Source organism: Dipodomys spectabilis, unplaced genomic scaffold, assembly GCF_019054845.1.
Source record: "Dipodomys spectabilis isolate Male_0828 unplaced genomic scaffold, ASM1905484v1 ptg000157l, whole genome shotgun sequence".
Classification (NCBI taxonomy): domain Eukaryota; kingdom Metazoa; phylum Chordata; class Mammalia; order Rodentia; family Heteromyidae; genus Dipodomys; species Dipodomys spectabilis.
Window position 1 is genome coordinate 8,143,151 of NW_024870834.1, and position 19,519 is coordinate 8,162,669.

At 47.3% G+C, this 19,519-nt stretch overlaps 1 protein-coding gene across 6 annotated transcripts in view; it reads left to right on the forward strand.

The window, feature by feature from the left end:
• Foxn3 (forkhead box N3) overlaps positions 1-19,519 on the forward strand; it is a 371,707-nt gene that overhangs the window by 130,272 nt on the left and 221,916 nt on the right. The window contains exon 1 of one of the 6 annotated variants that reach the window (XM_042692493.1): positions 9,352-9,445. The exons of the other annotated variants lie outside the window; for them this stretch is intronic. The gene's annotated coding sequence lies outside the window, so the exon portion shown is untranslated. Of the gene's footprint in view, positions 1-9,351; positions 9,446-19,519 lie in introns of those variants that run through there. 6 annotated transcript variants of the gene reach the window in all.

Genomic DNA, 19,519 nt, shown 5'->3' on the forward strand with positions numbered 1-19,519 from the left:
ACTCAGTGGCCTACAATAATGGTATCATATTTCTTGTCTATCTGTGGTGGGTTGGCCAAGGCCTCTGGCCTGTGCTGATGATGTTCTTGCTCCGTGATGGAAGCACATGGAATATTCTCATCATCAAGACTGAGGACAAAGGAGAAATGGTGATACATGGGGTTGGTTCGGTGGTGACGGGTCACTTCCACTCATATTGTATTGGCCTGAACTGGTCAATGCTTTCACCTAAACTGGTTCTGGGGCTTGAACTCAGGACCGCAAGCTCTTACTTGGCTTTTTCACTCCAGGCTGGTGCTCTACCACTCGTACCACACCTGTACTTCTGCTTTTTTGCTGGGTAGTTGGAAATAAGGATGTCAAGGATTTATCTTCCCTGGCTGACTCTGAACCGTGATCCTCACATCCTCACGTCTCAGCCTCCTGAGTAGCTAGGGTTGCCGGCGTGAGCCATTGGTGCTCAGATTTCCTTACTAGAAGGGCTTCATCTCCTCAGTTCCGTTCTTTTAGAGTCTCAGCTGAAGGGTGGCCCAGGGCTCTAGCCCACCATCATCTCCATCTCACTAAATCAGGGGCACGCCGAGAAATATAGTCCACGGTAATGTCCAGCAGACACAACACAGTCATCAGAAGCACGAGTTCAGTTGAGTCTCCTGGGCTACATTTTCCTGGTCAAGCACATGGCCCTCCCAGTATTCCCCATGATTGGCCCAGTGGTGTTTGTTTTGTGGTTTGTCTCCCCTCCCTCCCCTTCCCAAGCCCATTCCTATCTGGAGATTGAACTCAAGGCTTTGGACTTCCTAAGCTAGCCTTGTCCCCCTTGAGCTATTCAGTTTGCTTTCTGTTTGTTTTTCAGATAGAGGCTCTTGATAACTTTACCAGGGCTCTTCTTGAACTGCAATCCTTCTACCTACATCTCCCAAGTAACTGGGATTACAGGCATGAGCCTCCATGCCTGGCTTGTCCAAAGGTTTTAATTCATCTTTTATATTTACTTTTCCTAAGTAGGCATCTACACATTTCTTTTTCTTCTTAGAGCTGACTAATGTGGAAGGTTTCTTTCACTCAGGAGGCCTAGGAATTTTTTTCGTTGGCTCTTGGGGTGCACACGTGTGTGTGTGTGTGTGTGTGTGTGTGTGTGTGTGTTACTGGATAGCAGGATCTCACAGATGGTAGACAATTTTCTACCACCTAGCTCCACTCCCACCATATTCCTTGCCCACTTTCTGTGTGTTCATTACGCACGCTCCATGTTCTGAAGGCCTGATCTTAGAAGGGAAGAACTGGGGGTCGGGCTTGGTTTGTTCCATCAGAACCTTAGTTCTATTCTTCAAGGCCCAAAAAGGAATTTTTACCCGCACAGGACCACCTAACTCTGCCATCATCCTCAGCCATCTGGAATGTAGCCAGGAACCGAAGAGGAACAGAAAGGATCTCAAGTTGGGTTGTGGTGGCTCATGTCTATAATCCTAGCTACTCAGGAGACTGAGATCTGAGGATCGCAGTTCAAAGCCAGCTCAGGTAAGAAAAGTTTGTAGACTTTTATCCAATAAATCACTCAGAAACCTGGAAGTGGCTCTATGGCTCAAGTGGTAGAGTGCTAGTCTTGAGCTGAAGAGCTGAGGGACAGCACCCAGGCCCAGAATTCAAGCCCCACCACCTCCAAAAAAAAAAGAAAAAAGGATCTCAGAGGGCAAAACAGTTCTCTCTCCAACTCCATACACTAAAGAAAATCCTGGCTGGCTTTCTGTAGTTAATGTGGCCATACTCCTAATTTACTGTTATCCATGAGAACATGGTGGCAAGGAGAAGTTAAATAGTTTACCCAAAGCCTCAGAGCTACAGGTAGGTGGATTGGTTCTTGAATTCCACACCCAGCAGGATGATGGGAGAGACTTTGGTGGCCAGACCAGAAGGAAAACAGTGAACTGTAGGCGATACCCTTTTTATGAGGTGTAGAGAAGTCCCTAGTAAGGGTGGGAGGCTTCCTTTCAGAATTCCCAGCCTTGTGTTCAGTACTAGTGTGGGATGGGTAACAGTTGGCTGAGAAATCCCACCACGCACAACTGTGTTCTGTCTTTCTGCCAAGCACACAGAGTTGCTGCCGAACATACAGCTTAGCTGGTGCATAAACAGATGCTGACAGCCAGGCCCTGGTGGCCCACACCTGTAATCCTAGCTACTCAAGAGGCTAGGATCTGAGGCTCACAGTTCAAAGCCAGCCCAGCAAAAAAAAAAAAAAAATAAGCTCAGGGACAGGCATTCAGGCCCTGAGCTCAAGCTCCAGAACTCAGGGGTGGGGGTGGGGGGAGGAAAGATGTTACTATATATGTGCAATCCTGGGAAAACCCAGCCTTATCTGTGTCACAGTGAGGAAGTTACTTCTGAGATATGTGGATGGGAGATTGGCGGCTTCACACTTAGGATCAGCCTCGCCCACGCAACTGGGGTCTGTACTTTCATCTAGAATCCACGCATGAAAAATGCTATTGGCGACCTCTCACTGACATTCACCACCATCCTGTGTGTGTGTGTGTGTGTGTGTGTAACTATTTACAAAGCTCTATCCTGTATGTGACATCCTAGCCTCTGAACAGCTCCTGTATGACAGCTCAGGCTGGGAAAGGTAATGCCATGGTTGGTTTGTAGTTTGTCTTCCCAAAACATGTGTTGAAACTTAATTGTCCCCATGCCTAAATTGGGAAGTGTATCTTGTGTGTGTGTGTGTGTGTGTGTGTGTGTGTGTGTGTGTGTGTGTGTGCGTGCGTGCGTGTGTACGTGGGTGCGTGCGCGTGCACCAGCCCTGGAGCTTGAACTTGGGACCTAGGTGCTGCCCCTGAACTCTTTGTTCAAGGCTGTGCTTTACCACCTGAGCCACAACGCCACTTCCAGTTTTCTGGTGGTGATCCTCAGATCTCCACCTCCTGAGTAGCTGGGATTACAAGTGTGAGATACCAGCACCTGGTGTTCTTTATTTCTGTTAAACTTAGTTTGCTCTTTGCTTCAGGGATGTCTGCTTTATTTATTCAATACATAGTCATTGAAAACCTGCTGCTTAGTAATTCAGAGATGGGGTGTTTGTGTGGGGGGGGGGGGGACTATCCGGGAAATGGTGTATAGGAGTGAGCCAGTGAGGTGCAGAAGTAAGAAGGATGGTGCTCTCTAGAAAGGCCAAAGGCAAGAAAGGAACAAAGTCCCTCAAGGTGGCTGAGTTGGTCTTTCCAAGGGCCCAGGGTTCCAGCCGGGGCTGGGGCCTGATGCTTTTTTATGGCCAAAGTACAATAGTTGATTGACCAATAATTCAACTTATTTAATTTATCTTCTCCATAGTCTCTTTTTTTTTTAAATCAGGCTTGTGTCTTGAACTCAGGACCTAAGAGCTCTCCCTTGGCTTTTTCCTTTAAGACTGGCACTCTACCACTTGAACCACAGCTCTGCTTCTGGCTTTTTGGCGTTTACTTGGAGATAAGACTCTCGTGAACTTTCCTACCTGGGCTGGCTTTGAAACCACCATCCTCAGATCTCAGCCTAGAGTAGCTAGGATTACAGGCGTGAGCCACCAGCACCAAGCTTCATATTCAGTCTTTTTTGAGTAGTCAAGGCAACGCCTACTATGTGCACATCTGCCCTGGGATTGGCTCTTGATCCTTCTAACTGTGTCTTCTTCCAGACAGAGATGGTCACAAGAACAATGGAGCACCTGCACCGTGCACTCTGACAAACTGGCATTTTCCTGCAGTGCCTGTGCTTGCATAGCCTGGTATTTGTTAGCCCCGTGGAAAGTGGTGTGGGGTGTCATTTCGATACTTCCTTCAAGGTTTGAGAAGAGGGAGAAGGAATCCTGTTGGTTAACTGGATCCCACAGAGATCAACCATACTAGCTACCAAAAAAAAAAAAAATCACTTTCCATGCAGCCTTTAGGATTTGGCTCTGACCTTTGGGAAATGTCATTTGGGGGCTACAGCCTGTTAGACATGCCTGTAAGGCTTCGCTGGTGCTCAGGGAAAAGGTGTAACTAGGATGTCCCTGTCTTTTAGAACATGGTGCATGAGAAGGAAGCTCTCCTTCCCCTTCCCTCCCCTCAGGAGAAGTCTAGACCGGGTGAGTGTGGATAAGGGGCTGAGGGTCCCCAGAGTTACTGCACACCAGGTAGCTGAGGGCACGGCTCTGGACCATGTATACATTGTATCCCCTCCTCCATAGGGCTGACAGTCCGGGATCCTTGCTGATGGCACGGATCATACTCCAGCCAGCATCCCAGGCCCCTGGACAGCTGCTTGCCCCATAGCTCTGTTCTATGCAGGCAGCTGCCTTCTCAGCAAAGGTTTCTGGGATTCTTGATGCATGTGATGGACCGGCCTTCCAAACCCGGGTGGTGATGGCGGCTGATGGCTCCTGCCTGTAATCCTAGCTACTCTGGAGTCTTAGATCTGAGGATTACGGTTCCAAGACAGCTTGGGCAGCCAAGTTTGTGAGACTCTTCACTTTCATTAACCAGCAAAAAGCCAGACGCAGATCTATGACTCCCATGGCAAGACACCAGCCTTGTGCAAAAAAGCCAGGGTGAGAGCATGAGGCTCCGAATTCAAGTCCCACTAAAGGCACACAAATTTAAAAACAAAACAAATTTAACAAATAAACCGGTTGGCACTTGCAAATATGATAGGGGCTGATGAGAGAGAGAGAGGGAGAGAGAGATTCCCTTCTGGTGACCCACAGTTTTTCCCATGGGGGTGTCCTCTCTGCCCCCAACAAATGACTCCACTCACTCTCTACTTCTGCCTAGACAGGGCTGTGTGACATAGTCTTTTTCTGCCTCTGCCCATAGTGTGTTCTAGATCAACTTCTTTCCCTCCACTGCCTCTCATCTTCCCCATCTATACAGGAATGCTCTGAGCTAGGCGGGGTGAACTTTCCTTCTGACACCAGTCAGCTCTCATAGTACTTGCCAGGCTAATGGTTGGATTGCAGATTTACAGTCACTGATTCAGAGGCGCTGGTGAGAACCGAGCTCTTCCGGGCACTACCGCATGAGTGGCACTCAGCACTCAGCAGGACAGTCATGAGTTCCAGGCCAGCCTGGATTATCTAGCAAATTCCAGAGCAGCCTGAGTTCCACAGTATATCCCTGTTCCAAAAAAAAAAAAAGTCAAAAAATAAAGTAAGGGGTTGGAAGAGTGGCTCAGGTGGTAGAGTGGCAGCCAGTGCGTGAAAGTATCAAAAACGAAGTTCGAGTCCCAGTCTCAAACAAAAAAATTTAAAAATAAATGTAAATTCGAGATGTAAATTAGGAACTTCTTTGTAAGATTTCCTTCATTAAAGTAGCAAAATGTGATAGTATTGTCATTTTACAACAGGCCCTGGTGGCTCATACCTGTAAGCCTAGCTATTCAGGAGGCTGAGATCTGAGGATTGTTGTTCGAAGCCAGCCAGGACAGGAAAGTCTGTGAGACTCTTATCTGTAATTGGCCATCAAAAAGCTGAAATCGGAGCTATGACTCAAGTGGTACATTACTAACCTTGAACACCAAAGCTCAGGGACAGTGCCCAGGCCCTGAGTTCAAGCCCCAGGACCAGAAAAGAAAAATGCTCATTTTTAAGTCACATGTTTGGTTGTTTTGCTGGTTTTTAGGCTAATGTGCTACCACTTGAGCTGTAGCTCTGCTTTCGGCTTCTTTGGTAGTGTATTGGAGACAAAGTCTCCAGGACTTCCCTGTCCTGGTTGGCTTTGAACTGTGATCCTTAAATCTCAGCCTCCTGAGTAGCTAGGGTTACAGGTGTGCCACCAGCACCTGGCATTGATGGCTTTGAAACACAGCTGTGCTTGTCTTTTAAGTGTTACAACCCACACAGCTCTGTGGAACTCCGTGACAGAGCGGGGTTCAGAGGCCTTCAGAGCTGGGCAGTGTCTCTGACAGCATGGGGAGGGGGTGGGGGAGGTGGTCTCTTTCCCTGGGCTGTTTGGAGAGCTCGCAAATGAATTTGTTTCCTTTTGTCCTTTTCCACTCAGCAAATATCGACTTTGACTCTTGGCTGGGAGCAGTGCTGGACCAAGCGTGGCTAATCTTTATTTAAGAGCTTTATCTTCTCTAGGGACAAATCAGCTAAAACTTGTTGCTGGGACCTTTGGGGTAGGGGTGGCGGGGGAGGGGGTGTCTTGGTTGCTCTGTACCCTGAGGCTCACGTGGAATCACACCACCAATCACACCACCGAAAGGGCTGCTTGTTTGGGGGCGGGGGTGGGACAAAACTGATGGGAAAAGTCACCGTCAGTGACAGATATGTCTCTCCTTGAGTTCCAGGAACATTCTGGGAAGCTTATCCATCACTTTCCTACTAGCCTCCAAAGCCGGCCTGGTAACTGGCCCTTCCCGCTCCATTCCCAAAGGAGGGGATAATAGGAGATCTCCAACTGACCCCCACCCCTCCCCTTAGAGAGAAGAATTTCCTGGACTTTCCTGCCCAGGCTGGCTTTGAACCATGATCCTCAGATCTCAGCCTCCTGAGTAGCTAGGATTGTGGTTTCCAGAAAGGAAAAAGAGCGGGAGCACTCATCGCTTTTCTTCTTCCTCTCAGGAGGCTAGAAATGCCATCGGGGAGTCCCTACCCTTATAATCTCACCCAAATGCCATCGTCTCCCCAGAGGCCCCACAAATATCATCACATGGAGAGAGCGCTGTGCTTCAGCATTCAAATTTTAGAGGAACTGAGGCATTCAGTCCCTAGAATTCTGTTTCTGTACAATGCCAATCTACAAAGGGAATTGTTAGGCTAATGGGGTTTTTTACTTCTTTTGTGTGCCAGACCTGAGGCTTGAAATCAGGGACTGGCTTCTGTCCCTGAGCTTCTTCAGCTCAAGGCTAGCACTCTTCCACTTGAGCAACAGCTCCACTGCTGGTTTTTTGTTTTTGTTTTTGTTTTTTTTTTCTGGTAGTTTAGTGGAGAGAAGAATCTCACAGACTGTCCTGCCTGTGCTGGCCTTGAACTGTGATCCTCAGATTTCAGCCTTCTTAGCTGCTAGGATTACAGGCCTGAGCCAGCCTGTCCCTGACTGGGTTTTTACATTTTAATTGATATTGTCACATAACTCTCCACTAGAAAAGAAAGAAGAATTATGGGACCACTCCCACTCGTGGTGTCTCTTTGCCATTATAAAAGAGGCAGGCTGGTCGTTTGCTACAGTTTCAGTTCATGTATGTTTGTGAATGTTTAAAGGTGTAATGGTTACATTTTAAGTATATGTCTTGCAAGGCTTTTTTTCCTTCAAGCTTTGGGAAAATCTGAATCTAGAGTCTAGTCCCTTTTCAATAATTTGTTTATCTCCCCCCTCCCCCTCCCTCCCCCTCCCCCACAGTGTTTTACTGTTGGAGTTGATTTGTTTTCTGGAGCCTGGCCACAGCTCTGCAGGTGGATGTATCCTTCTCTAGAAGGGCGGGAAGGAGTTCCCTATTTTTGATGGGGACTCTTGAAGCTGGCTGGATTTAAGCTGTCAACAGCACAGGTTTCCCCAGCAGGCTGGAATGAGCATGGTTTCTACCCCAGATGGCCTCGCTGGCCAGGATGCCTGGCTGACATCGCCTTGCCCCTGGGTCTCTCCTGCGTCCACATTAGTGCTGCTCGGGTAGCGGCCGAGGATGGTTGCAACCGGGCTCGCTCAGCCTCTGGGGCCCAGGATGCTGGGGCAGGAGGTAGGGGGCACTGGCATGAGGCTTGCCTACTGCGACTCCACTGATGTCTGAGTCTGGCCATGGTGGCGAAATTACCTTACTTTGGTTGTTTGTCTTTGGAAGATCATTGCTATGAGATGTTCCTTGTTTCAAAACCAAATTAAGGAGAAAGAAATCATCTCTAGGGAAGTTGACACCAGTTAGCCTTGTTCTCAGGGCTCTCATCCCTAGTCTTTCTTCTTTAACCCTTCCATGTTGTTAGGACACAGCCCCGAGCACACCTATAGATCCTGGGGTACAGAGACCCCCCCCCCCCCCGCTTTCCCTCCAGTCCAGGGAGTGATCCTGGTATCAGTCATATATGCTGTAGCTGGAAGGTAGAATATTGGCTTTAGACCCCAGGATAGAGATTAAGGATCAAACTTCAGAGAGAAGCTGTTTTGTTTTTCTTTGGTGCTGGGGCAAGAAGCCAGAGTTTCATACGAGCTAGGCAAGCATTCTTCTACTGAGCTACATCTCCCATCTCAAATAGGGGCTTTGATGTTACAGTTTCTTCTTGATCTCTGAAGGGTCCCCGTGAGTGTGGATAAGGGGATAGTAGCCTTGGGAGGCTGAGATCTTATTGATTTATTTACTTAATTATTGGCTGGGTTCAAACTCAGAGCCTCTCACTTGCTAGGCAGGTGCTCTTCCACTTGAGCCATGCCCCCAGTCCTTTGTTGTTTTTATTATTTCTCAGATAGGGTCTTGAACTATTTGCTGAGGCATTCCTCAGAGTGTGAACCTCCAATCTAGGCCTCCTATACAGATGAAATTACAGATGTGAATTACCACATCTAGATTGTTTGTTGAGGTAGAGGTCAAGATAATTTTTTTTCTCCTGAGTTGAGTTTGAATGGTGATCATCCTGATCTCTGCCTCCTAAGTAGCTGGGATTATAGGCATGAGCCATTACACCTAGCTAGCTGAGATATTTAAATAAGGTGGATTCTGGAGGGTTGATAGCATATGCCTCTTTAAGGAGTAATTAGCCAAGCGCTGGTGGCTCATGCCCGAAATTCTAGCTACTCAGGAGACTTAGATCTGAGGATTGTGGTTTGAAGCCAGACCGAGAAGCAAAGTCCATGAGACTCTTATCTCCAATAAGCCACCAGAAAACTGGAAGTGGTGCTGTGGTTCAAAGTGGTAGAGCCCTGAGCCTTGGGCTTAGTGATCCAGACCCCAAGTTCAAGCCCCACCCATGACCTACAATATATATAAAATAATCCTAGAAATTCCCTAGTCCACAATGCTAGATGGTGACTTTCAAAACTGCCTTGAGTTGAGAGCTGGCGGCTCACACCTGTAATCCTTGCTAACTCAGGAGGCTGAGATCTGAGGATCATAGAAGCTACCTCAGGCAGGCCAGTCTGTGAGACTCTCATCTCCAATTAACCAAGGCTAATGGAAAGCTAAGGGACAGCACCTAGGCTCTGAGTTCGAGCTCCAGTACTGGCATGAGGAGAAACAACAAAATTCTTTATTCATTTAAACCACATAGTATAGACACAGCACACTTGGAAGCTGTCTGAAAGGGGAAGTAGATGGCTTCAGTGGATGGTTAAAAAAAGAATGTGACGTGTGAAGACAGGCAGGTGTGCTGATGAAGATTTAACCTGCAGGACTGTCACCCTCCAGCTCCGGTAATTCTGCAGAAGGAACACGGAGATTTGGAAATGTCCTATCCATCCTCCCTGCTTTGCAGGCTGACATCAGCAAGGTGACAAGTTACTGACAGGTAACACGAGGAACTGAAAACATATCAATCTGGAGGCCAGCCCAGGGAAGACCTGCTCAATTTGAACACAGTCTATAAGCTCCATTTCTGTGATTTTGACGTGCGGCCAGTACGCTCCTGGCCAGCCGTCATATTTAGGCCGAGTGTTCTGGTGTGAGGAATTACATTTCCTGATCACCAGGCAGGTGATTGGAACTCGTGCTACCAGACCACCATTGCCTTATCTGATGGCAGCCTGTAACTATCAGAGGCCCCTAAGGGCAACTTGCCCCCCTATTTCTAGGGGCATCATTCATTAAATTAGTAGCAAAATGAGAGGCAGCTAGGGAATGAGCCTGGCATCCGTCATTTACATGCTAGTATAAATGTAAGTTTCTGGGTTTCAGACCAGTGTGTGTCTGATTAGGAAGATTCAATCGTCACTGTGTGGCTTGCTTTCTGTCCCGGTCCTGGATGATTAACGTAAGATTCCTAGTTACACACTGCACTCCCATTCTGAGAGAGACCTGAAGATTCATCCAGTCTGCTTCAACTGATTACAATCAGGGAAACTGAGGCTGTCATTCTTTATGTCAGTGGTGGGCAGATGTTGCTCCCAGGCTATGCTGTGTCGAGTGGATATGTAGAAAGCACAGGCTAGCCCTGGGGGCTTCATATTCCAAATAAGTTTAACAAGCAAACCTTGAAAATTATTTCAGTTTAAGGGCCAAGTGGCAAAGTCTTTGTTGTTGTTATTATTAGATGTAGGGTTTCAATTCAGGGCCTAGGCGCTGCCCCTGACCTCTTTTGCTCAAATGTAGCACTCTACCACATTGAGCCACAAACTCCACTTCCAGTTTTCAGGTGGTTAATTGGAGATCAGAATCTCGGGGGGGGGGGGGGGGGGGGTTGGGAAGGTGGCTCAGCGGTAGAGCGCTTGCCTTGCATGCATGAAGCCCTGGGTTCAATTCCTCAGCACCACATAAGCAGAAAAAGCCAGAAGTGACACTGTGGCTCAAGTGGCAGAGTGCTAGCCTTGAGCTGAAGAGCTGAGGGACAGCGCCCAGGCCCAGAGTTCAGGCTAGGCCCCATGACTGGCAAAAAAAAAAAAAAAAAAAAATCTCACAGGGACCTTTCTGCCCAGGCTGGCTTCGAACTGAGATCACTAGATCTTAGCCTCTTGAGTGGCTAGGATTACAGGTGTGAATCACCAGAGCCCCATCAGGGAGCAAAGTCTTAACAAGATAAAGTACAGAATATTATTTTTAGTGAGCACGGGTAGCTCACACCTATCAGCTACTCAGGAGGCTGAGCTCTGAGGATCATGGTTGGAAGCCAGCTTGGGTAGGAAAGTCTGTGAGATTCTTATCTCCAACTAACCAGCAAAAAGCTGGAAGTGGAGGTGTGGCCCAAGTGACAGAATACTAGCCTTGAATGAAAAAGCTATGGGACAGTGTCTAGGCCTTGAGTTCAGGCACCAGTACCAGCATATACTACACAAAAAGCTGCCTGATCTCCACTGCTTGGCCAGGGCGTCATTACTTCTAAAGAATGCTCCTAAAGGATGAGAAAGGGGGTGTCCAGGCCCTATTGGTTCTACTTTCATGCAGTGGGCTGACCCTATTATGAAAGCAGCATGGGTAGTGGCTTAGGAGCAAGGGGCATGGTCAATGGGACTTGAGTGACAGGTATGCCTTGTGTTGCTTTTCTGCTGGACCACTCACTCCCATCTGCCCTAGTCTGTTCCCCATTGTCAGCGACCTAACCGTCAGGCCCCCTGGGTTTCTTTAGAGGGTTAGCCTTGTGGCTCTTCTCATGAACACTTCTCCCAAGAGGCTCCTGATGGAAAGCTCCCCTTAGAGGCTGAGGAAGGCACAAGTCCATGAGTACCACTAGCAGTGCCCGTGGAGACTTGGCTGAGCTATGTTTCGCGTGGGGTTGTGAATCTGGCAGCGACCCAGCCATCACTCCCAAAGAAAATGCAAAATGTCCTCTCAGCTGGCCTCCTGCCCCCGCGACGTGGTAATCCCAAATGTCACCTTGGCATTTTCTTCTCAAACAAATTCCATCTTGTTTCGATCACAAGAAAACTTGAAATGTGGACTTCAGAACTTCTGGGTTTATTTCCCCATCCTCTGATTGACTTGTGGGTGATGTGTTGAACTATTCCTTTCATGGATATTTGTGAACATAGGTGTTGAGATTTTTGTCTATGGAGCACCTACCTACCTTCCTTCCTTCCTTCCTTCCTTCCTTCCTTCTCTTCCCTTCCCTTCCTTCGTTCCTTCCTTCGTTCATTCCTTCCTTCTTTCATTCCTTCCTTCCTCTCTTCTTTTTTTTCTTTCTGCTTATGGAGTAGAGCTACAGCTTTTGTGTGCCAATTCCCAACTTGAACTCAGGGCTCATGTGCTTGCTTGGCTTTTTTGCTCAAGGCTGGTATTCTACCACCTGAACCACACCCTCACTTTTGCTTTCCATCTTTCTTATAATGAGCACAGGCTGATTGCATCCTCTCCTGTGTGACATGGGGAAGAGGGCGATGGGAGCAAGGGGGAATGCACATGGACCTGGTTTCTTCTGTCCCCTGTGACCCTGGCCATGTAGAGGGTGTGGATCTGTTGTCTGGCTCAGACCTCACACTGTCCTGTATGCATGGTGACAAAGGCTGTCTCTGCCTTGCTGGGGGTAGTCAATTACAATATGATGCATGAGTTCATTTGGAATCTGATTTGATGCTAGGAAGAACAAAACTCTTAAGAAACAACTGTGAAAAGTGTGTTTTTGCAGTGAACGGGGGTACCGTGTATGTTCACGTATGTGTGAGTGTGTGGGGTGTGTGAAAAGAATCTAGAAATGACTGTGGACATTTACTTTTAACTGCAGATATTTATAGACAAGTCAAGCAAAACAGACTTGGTGCCAGAGAGACACAGATTTAGTGTGGGCCGCTGTTTATAGGAAAGATTGGGTTTTCTGAGCTGTGTCCAAAGGAACCTACTAGACTCTTGGGGCGTGGGGTACATTTCCTGGTCTAGGATGTATCTGAGTGATGGAGAGTGGGTCATTTTCCTTGAGGCGATGTTAGGTACCACATGGTTCTTCCACAGAGAGGGTGTCACAGAGAGACTGGTGAAACTTCACAGTGAAGCTTTTATAGAGTCTAGAATGCTAGATATTGGAGCGATTGCAGCCATTCGTTCCCTCTCTCTCTCTTTCTCTCTCTCTCTGCACTAGGATTGAACTCAGGGCCTTGTGGTTGCTAGGCAAGTGCTCTATTACTTAAGCCAAGTCCCATGGCCTTTTATTTTCAATTGTTTGGGGCATTAACCTGTTATTTCAGATAGGGCCTTAACACTCACTGTCCAGACTGACGTTGGAGGGTGGTCTTCCTCTTTCTACCTCTCAAGTAGCTCAGTTTATAGGCATGCATCACCACACTCAGCCAATCTACACTATAATACTCGCTGAAAGATTCCACAGTCTCCCCCTTAACTCATGTAGTCATATCTTTGGTGAGAACTCTAGGCCTTTTGTTCTTACATGTCACCAGGTAGAGGGTACAAGTGTGGATAAGCATTCAGGACAGCCATTTGGTATCAGTGATCCAAGGCCTTACAAGACGAATAATCATCTTTGACCCAGCCATCTTCAGTTAGGACTGCATTATAGGAAGATAAGCTTCTTTACGAAATGTAGGGACAAAACTGTTTATCTGACAGAAAATTCAAAGAAACAAAATCCTCAAATGAAGGGGAGGGGCTGGGGCTGGGAAGGTGGCTCAGTGGTACAGCGCTTGCCTTGCATGCATGAGGCCCTGGGTTTGATTCCCCAGCACCACATAAGCAAAAAAAAGGGGGAGGGGGGGGAGGGGCTTAAGTCGCCAGCTACAGCATGCAGCACTATGCAATCAGTTTTTCTCACTTGAGTTATTTATTTTTTGAGGACCTACACTGTGAGAGACATTAGAAAGTGTGCAGTGACAGGGTCAATATGTTATGTTCTCAGCCCACCTGGGGCTCAATTTTGTTATCAAAATAGATTTTATCTTTTGGTACTGAGGTTTGAACTCAGAATCTCACCTTTGCTCATCTTGCTGGGCTTGTGTTCAACCACTGGAGCCACATCTCCAGCCCAGCTTTTTGCTAGTTATTTTGGAGACGAACCGGAGGAGACTTTTCTACCCAGACTGGATTTGAATATGATCCTCCAGAGTTCAGCCTCTTGGCAGCAAAGATTACGAGTCACCAGCACTCACTCTCCAACAGGTTTCTTTGTGTGTTTGATGGTTCTTGGGCTTAAACTTGGCCTGTGCACTGTTTCTGGGCTTCTTTTCTTTTTTTGTTTTCAAGGCTAGTACTCTACTACTTGAGACACAGCTCCACTTCTGGCTTTTTGCTAGTTAACTAAAGATAAGAGTCTCATGGCCTTTTCCAGTGGGACTGGCTTTGAACTGTGATCCTCAGATCTTTGCTTCCTGACTGACAACAACAACAAAAAATCTCTAGAAGAATCTAAGTTATGAGCAGAAATGCAGATGTTTTCAGCAATGAGACATGCCTTTGTTTCCATAATAACCACAATTTTATTTTATGTATTTATTTATTAGGTTAGTCATGGTGCTTGAACTCAGGGCCTAGGCTTTGCCCCTCTCTTTGGCTCAAGGCTAGCGCTCTACCACTGTGAGCCACAGCACCACTTCTGGTTTTCTGGTGGTTAATTAGAGATGAATCTCATGGACTCTCCTGCCCTGGCTGGCTTCAAACCACAATTCTCAGATCTCAGCCTCCTGAGTTGCTAGGGTTACAAGCATGAGCCACTGGCACCGGTAAGGTATATTAAGTAGGTAGGTTTCATTAGGTAGCCAGTGAAAAGAACACCACGTGCTATTCAGGAAGGAAAATAAGTTTACCGAACTGCTGTCCCTGCCTTGCAGGGTGGAGAGGCATGGCTGAAAAAGGAAGGGGCGGCCCACCCCTGGGCCAGGATTTACCTAGGCCATGGAAAGGAAGAGGTGTGGCCTGGTGGGGGAAAGGTGTAGCCACACTGGATCTGGATGTGACCTCAGGGCCTGGAGCCTGACTGTAGTCAGTTGGAAGGCTGGGGTGGCCCGTTGTAACCTAGCAGGAGGGGGAGGTGCCTGTTTCCAGGTGTGCCAGTTACCTAGGTGACACAGCTATTGGGTGGAAACTTAGCCAAGAGGTAGGGAGGGGTCTGCACTGGGCCTGCTTGGCCCCAGGACAGATCTTACAGCACCCCACTCAAAATAATTTGTATATTCATAAAACAACTTTCTAGATGAGAAAGAAATAGTGGTATGGGCTGGAGGTGTAGCTCAGAAAACTTGCCTATTGAGCACAAGAACCTGAGTTCAAGTCTAGTACTGGGAAAACCCAAAAAGCAGTTATGATGAGACTCAATTTCTAGACCCATCTCTTCCTTCACCTTCCTCTGCGGCCTTGGTGGCGGTCAGCAGCCCCCCAACTCCTCTGAGTGTAGCAGGAACCCCTCAGGGCGCTCGCTCAGCTTAGGGTCTACGATCTTAAGCTCTTGTCTTCTCCAAGGACACCAGGGGACTCTGCGGCAGCTCCCAGAAGGCAGGACAGGAGCCAGGAGCCCTTCCAGTCCCCAGCGCCGGCTCTGCTAGCCATCCACTAATGTCCTCCCATGGGAAATGAGTGTCTGTGTTCGATGTATGCTAATTAAATTCAGAAAGTGCCTCTCACCAAGCAAATAAAAGCAGCTATGATTCGTTTCCTTTGAGTAACTCAGCCATATCTCCCTGCACCCCAAGAAAAACTAAAGGGCAGCAACTCCATCGGTCAAGCTGCACAGGTGTTGACATTTTCCTCTGGTGGCTTATGACAGTGTGCAGTGTAGGTGGTCACCCTCCCTGCTTTCGAAATGGGGAATCTGAGCTCAGAGGTCAGGTGACCCCAGGACAGGTGGTAGCAGAGACTAGGAGTCAGACCTTAGACGATTTCCCCTCATCTTAGGGCTTGAACTCAGGGACTAGGCCTCTGTCCCTGAGCTTTTCTGCTCAAGGCTAGCACTCTACCTCAGCTCCACTTCTGGCCTTTTTTTTTTTTTTTTTTTTTGGTGCTTAATTGGAGATTAGAGTTTCTTGGACTTTCCTGCCCAGGCTAGCTTTGAACCATGATCCTCATATTTCAGCCTTCTGAGTAGCTGGAATTACAGGTGTGAACAACTAGCACCCAGCCATCAACAAATTTAAAATGCTATTTTTTTTTTTTTTTTTGGGTCCGGTCGTGGGGCCTGAACTCTGGGCCTGGGCGCTGTCCCTCAGCTCTTCAGCTCAAGGCTAGCGCTCTACCACTTGAGCCACAGAGCCACTTCTGGCTTTTTCCTTTTTGCTTATGTGGTGCTGAGGAATGGAACCCAGGGCCTCAGGCATGCAAGGCAAGCGCTTTACCACTGAGCCACCTTCCCAGACCTAAAATGCTATTTTCTTTTATTTTTTATTTTTTTGCAGAGATTGGGTTTAAACCCAGGGTCTTGCAAGAGTCACCCAAGGGCTCTACCACTGAGCTACACGCCCAGCCAAAGACCTTCCTCAGACTTTTATCTTTCTTATTCTATTTTGGTGCCATTACTGGGACTTGAACTCACAGCCTAGGTGTTGTCCCTTACTTTTTTTCATTCAAAGCTAGGGTTCTACCACTTGAGCTACACTTCCACTTCTGGCTATTTTGGGGTGGTTAATTGGTATTTAAAAAAAAAAAAAAGAGTCTCATGGACATTCCTGCTGGGGGCTGGTTTCAAACCGTGATCCTCAGATCTCAGCCTCCTGAGTAGCTAGGATGACAGGCCTGAGCCACTAGTGCCTGGCTTCCCTTAAACAAAAACAAAAAACACGGCACCATTTCTTGGATGGCCTGGCCTGGGCTGATGGCCTCTTTCCCCTGCGTCCAAGCTGTTTTAGCTTGCAGTCCCTTACCACCCAGAACTTTGGCCTGCTCTGGGTGTCACTGGGACTCTAATGAAAACAATATGCAGCGTAAAGCTGGTTACAAAGGATCGCTTCCTGCTCCCACCATAAAATCCTGCTCTACCAAGGGCTAGCCTCTTGCCCTTCAGAAAACAAACAGCCAGTTCTTCCTGTTGCAGGATCCCAAAGCATTTTCTGGGGTATTAGCTAATTATTTGTCATGCAGTTACCACCCATGACTAATCCTGGCCTTAGGAGTAAAGTGGACCCTGAGATAGAAATGCTTGCTTGACCTTACAAAGCCTGAGCCTTCAGGAACAACAGAACCAGGACCCAAGTGTCTTTCTGCTTTGTCAGCCTCTCTCCCTACATCGCAGGGGTCAGCAGCCCTTCCTGGAAGGGCTAGACAGAATTAAGGGCCTCTGTAGTCTTTGTGGTTTCTGTCATCAGTACTCAACTTTGTCTGTGCTTTAGAAGCAGTCTTGGAAGATACATAAATGAATGAGCGTGGCTGTGTTTCAATAAAACTTTATTTATAAAAACAAGAAGTGAACTGATTTGGCCCAAACATTGAAGTTTGCTGATCTACTTTAGATGACTCCCTTCTGTGCTTTCCTAATGTTGGTTGGTTATAAGAAAAATGCGTTGGAGCTGGGTGCCAGTGGCTCACATCCGTAACCCTAGCTATTCAGGAGGTTGAGATCGAGGATCGTGGTTCAAAGCCAGCCCAGGCAGGAAAGTCTGTGAGACTCTTATTGCCAAAAAGCTGGAAATGGAGCTGTGGCTCAAGTGCTAGAGCACTAGCCTTGAGCACAAAAGCTCCAAGACAGTGCTGAGACTCTGAATTCAAGTGCCAGGACTAGCACAAAGCAAGATAGCAAGCAAGCAAGCAAGAAATGTTGCACTGGGCACTAGGGGCTGACATCTACAATCCTAGCTATTCAGGAAGCTGAGATCTTATGATCATGGTTTAAAGTCAACATCAGGCTGACAGGTCTGTAGACTCTTATCTCTACTTAACTAGCAAATACTGCAAGTAGATTATGGCTCAAGTAGTAGAGTGTCAGCAAGAAAAGATAAGGGACATCATCGTGGCCATGAGTTCAAGGCCATATGGGTACAAAAGGAAGGAAGGGAGGAAGGAGGGACAGAAAGAAAGAAAGAAGAAAAAAAAAAGAAAGCAGGAAAGAAAAGAAAGAAAACCGTGTTGAGTTTGATTGGTGGGCAGCCTTGTAGCTGGGCCTCAGCCTGTATATAAATCTGTCTGTGGCTGGGAAAGATTAGTTGCTTAGGAAAAAATTGGAAGTTGCGATTCTTTAAGAAATACACAATGCACCTCAACAAGCAATAAACAGCCAAGTCAGCCCATGACTGTGAGGACCTGGTTATAAGCAAGATATGTTAGAGAGACTCCCGGGAGCAGATCCAGGCATAGGAGCCACAGAATAACGAGCCTGAGTATTTTCCCCTCAGAGGAGCAAGGTAATAAATCTCCTGGCAGGGACTGGGAGAGGCTTGCCTAGCATGCATGAAGTCCTGGGTTCAATTCCTCAGTACCACATAAACAGAAAAGGCCAGAAGTGATGCTGTGGCTCAAGTGGTTGAGTACTAGACTTGAGCAAAAGAAACTCAGGGACAGTGCCCAGGCTCTGAGTTCAAGCCCCAGGACTGTCAAAAAAAAAAAAAAAAAGAAAGAAAGAAAGGAAGGAAGAAAGGAAGGAAGGAAAGAAAATAAATCTCCCTGCATAGGCTGAATCTTCTGTTTTGATCCTGTGGACCATCCACTGACTCTCCCATTTCACCTTTGTGCATCTGGATCTCCAAAAAGAATTGGAACAATTGCAATTGTGTTTCAAAGAGACTCCTGATTGGTCAGCACCAGTAGCCATGAGCCGTGCTTATTGGTGCTGACAGGGAGTGAGGGGACTCTTGACTATTGCATGCTTGGCATGACTGCAGGTAGCTGGCTCCATCCTAGAGTAGAGGAGGTAGGTCTGAAGATAAATGTCAGGGCTCACAGCCCTTGTGTTCATTCCGCTCACTTCTGGGTACCTCTCCAAGGGCTGTGCACATTCTTCAAGTGTCTCTCAGCCTGGGCTGGAATTCAGGACCTTTGTCATCATGTCCGACAAGTTTATGCTAGTTCTCCTGTCTTGGAGATGAGTGTGACTGACTTGTGAGGACTCGGGACCTTGAACAGCAAGGTTTTCTAGTGGTCTTTAGGGAGTTGCTAAAAATACCAGGAAACTAATAATGAATTCCAGGGAAGAATTCCATGGTTTCTTTATAGCTTAAACTATAAAGAAAGGAACTTTGTTTAATTATTCCAGGAAAATGAAGTTGTTTTAGGTAGTTAATGTATTGGGATAGAAACTAGCGATGTTAAAAAATAGCAAAAAAATAAAATAAAAATCTTTTGTTGGGTTATTTTTGGTGGTGTGGGTTTGAACTCAGGTCCTGGGGTTTGCCTCCTTGGGATATTTACTCCGCAGGACTTATACCACTTAAGCCATGCATTTAGGCCAGCTTTTTGCTGGTTATTTTAAGGATAGAATCTAGGGAATTTTTCTGCCCAGATTAGCCTTGAACAGCAGTTCTCCAGAATTCAGCCTCCTGAGTAGCTAGGATATCAGGCGTGAGACATTGGTGCCTGGCCTTGGCCGCTGGGTCTTTAAAAGAGATGGACTAGAAGTAAAAGGTAGGAGCTGCAGGATAGGTTGGGGTATGCACCTGGACTGAAAAGTCAGATAGGTGGATCACAAGCCTGGGCTACTTGGTTGGGTTCAAAGCTAAATAGCAAGACCCTGTCTCACAAAAGCGGTGGCTGGGGAGGATGTAGCTCAGAGGTAGAGTGCTTGCTTAGCATGCACAAGATCTGGGGTCCATCCCAGCAAAAGTAGAAATGCAGTCCTTCTCATGGAAACTTGACTTCTTGGACAGACTAACCAATTCCTCAGTTAAATCTCTGCACTCAGCAGAGTGCAGAGATGATGATGATGATGATGATGATTTGGTTGTCCTGGGCTTGAACTCAGGGCCTGGGGGCTGTTACTGAGCTCTTCAAGGCTAGTGTTCTACCACTTTGAGCCACAGCGGCACTTCCAGTTTTTGCTGGTTAATTGGAGAGAAGAGTCCCCTGGACTTTCCAG